Source organism: Rattus norvegicus, chromosome 4, assembly GCF_021556685.1.
Source record: "Rattus norvegicus strain SHRSP/BbbUtx chromosome 4, alternate assembly SHRSP_T2T, whole genome shotgun sequence".
In the NCBI taxonomy this organism is placed as follows: Eukaryota; Metazoa; Chordata; class Mammalia; order Rodentia; family Muridae; genus Rattus; species Rattus norvegicus.
In genome coordinates this window covers 172,215,467-172,218,381 of record NC_141537.1, presented here as the reverse complement: position 1 = coordinate 172,218,381, position 2,915 = coordinate 172,215,467, and positions in this window count along the sequence as shown.

The window sequence follows — 2,915 nt, the reverse complement described above, 5'->3', positions numbered from 1 at the left end:
CCACGCTCTCTAGACAAGAGTTCTCCTAGCTGAGCTCTGTCCCCAGTCGGTAAAGGTTTTTGTCCTTGACATGAGCCTGCATCTGAGTGGACCCTACCCCACCATCCGCACTCTACCTCCATTGCTGCATCTCAGAGAAGTGTGTGTGCAGTGTCAGGAGTCATTAACCTAAGAATGTCTAAAGACGAGAGGGGTTTCACCCTCCATGGAGACGAGCGTCTGAGCCCCATCACCTCAGAGTCATCCTAGCAAGAAGACCTCAAGTTTCTAGGAGCTCCATCGTCCTGGGGGAGACAGGTTAAGAACTCGAAACACTGAAGGCAGAATGTTTGCTGGGGTAATCTTCAGTTATTGAAGTTTTAAAGAGTTATCCACTCTACCTTTCCCCGTCTCATCAGGAATGGTTCCTTAGTGCTCAAGCAGAAAGGGGCGCTAAGGGAAAACTTAAAAGTGCTGATGGCTTTGAAACAACCAACCGGAAATGACTGAATACCAGCATCAGCGTGGTTCTCCAAATGGAGTAGTAAAATGGTCAATGTAGACTTTGAAAATCATACTTTTTATGATGCAATATTCTGAAAGGTATAGTCCATGTGCACATGGAGTAGTATAGACAGTGGGATGATTTTTAAGTCATATAAAGATAAATGTGTGTATACATATATACATATATGTATAGATACATTATACATATGTACATGTGTACATGTGTACATACATACACACGCGCGCGAGCACACACACACACACATACACACACACACACACACACACACACACACACACACAGAAGCATATAGTTATTTTATCATGGTTTAAAAGACTGAGTTAGGCCACCAAACTCACAATTTCCAAGCATTTGTAGGACAGCAAGAGATTGTCTTTTGCCTTTCCTCACTGGGTGCCACACTGGGCCTGAAGAAGGCAGAGGACAGCTTGCTGGGTCTGTCCTCATCGTCAACCACATGGATCTTGCAACTGAACTCAGGATGTCAGGCATGGCTCAAGTCCCTTTTCCAGAGCCCTCTCAGCGGCCCGTAATTGTTCTTGTTCTTGTCCCTTGCTTTTCTTTCTCGAAAATGTCAGTTTGCAAGTTACTTTAAAGCAGGCAGTTGTAGGCATCATTCTGTAAGTAACACACAGACGTAGAAGGGCGATGTGGTCAGCAGGTTAATAGCAGAAGCCTGAGGAACATCGACATCCTCTTGTGTTTTGCGAAGGGTTTCCATGCTGTTAGGCTGAGTTCCAAGGAAGCTGAGCCTGAGCCAAGAGCTTCTGTTCAGGTGATTCATCGACATTTGGTTATGAGCCCAGCCTTTAATAACTGAGTTATCTCCCAGGCCCTTGGTGATTTATCGAATGGAGTACGTTCATGGAAAACCTTGAGAGGAGGAAGGGAAGAGGTGAAAGGCAGGAGTGGATACTAGACGAGTCATTGTTTTAGGGAAATCTTAGCTTTGGATGTTACATGTATATGACGCATGTGTGTGCTTGTATGCATCCCTGAGTACATGCGTGTGCATGTATGTACAGAGCCTGATATTGACATCAGGAGCCTCCTGGACCATTCTCCATCTTATATCTTGGGGCAGGGTTTCTCAGTTGAGCCCACAGCTCATAGAGTTGGCTAGTATAGGGAGTCACCTTGCACAAGGACTCCATCTTCAACTCACTAGCGGTGGGGTTACAAGCATCCACTGCATTTACTCAGCATTAACCTGGGCTCTAACAGTCCAAACTCTGGTCCGCAGGGTGGACCTCCTGCGCTGCTGAGTTGTCTCTCCAGCTCCCAGAAACTTCAGCTTGAGGGGAAAGTTTTTCCTTACTATCCCCCCTCCCCAAGAAAATTTTGTTCAATGAATATAACAAAGAAGTAAAGAAGAAGTTGCCCTGACAAGAGGAAAAAAGACTTGACTCCCAATTCAGCCTGTCATCAGTCACAAGAACAGCATCATTTTCCCACAGGAAGAGAGCCACGGTCACAAAACAGCTGACAAAAGGCCCTTGTAGGAGCATTGGTCTACTCTGGGGACTATGGATGGGGCACCGAGAGCACCTGCCACAGAGGCTGAGAAAATCACACTGAGAACAATGGTAGACGCACCGAGATGGTCTGTGGTCCAGGATGGTGTTGTCGCCAACTGGCGGCCACAATACTTCACTCATGGGAATTCCTCCAGAAGGGAAAATTCAACAATACTCAGGGTCATCCTGACCCACTCCATCCCGGTGTTCCATTGCCTGTGGCCACTCCTCCTGAGCCTGCAGCATCAAAGGATGTGGACGGTGTAGTAACACTGGGCAACTGGGCTTGCCTTACCCAATGGACTCTTGCCCTGAGTGTCCAAGGATTGAGTTCTACTGGACTTAAACTCCCCAATTTCCATTGAGTCATCTCAAAAAAAAAAAAAGAGTCTTTTTCTTCTTTGGAAGGAGGTGTACATCACTGGCACACAACACGGGCATTTTCAAAGGAGAGAAAGAGTAGACCCCAACTTGCAAGGCACGAGGCTTTCGGGCAATGGCTGGCCCATGTTAGGGCATGCCAATTCATTGGAGTCAACCACATATCTCAGCCTGATAGTGTGCGAATACAAACCGGATGCATCTGATTAAGTGCTCGAGGGCCTGGTGTAATAATTGACTCACTGGCAGTGTGCCTCCTTCCAGCTATTCTGGGATCTGGGCTTGGAGCATTTGGAGTTTGGCATGCTCACCTCAGAGGCTCTCTCGGCTGGGCCAGGTGCCAGGCGGCCATCCGCCTCACTATTCCGTTCTCCCTCTTCTCCATTCTTCTCCGTATTTCCCCACAAACCATGCCTTGCTCTTCGGATCGCGCCCTATTTTCTTCAGAGAGAAATTTCAGCTCCTCTGCTAAGCCAGGCTGGCCGATTTAGAGCTGGGCAGAGGGCGAC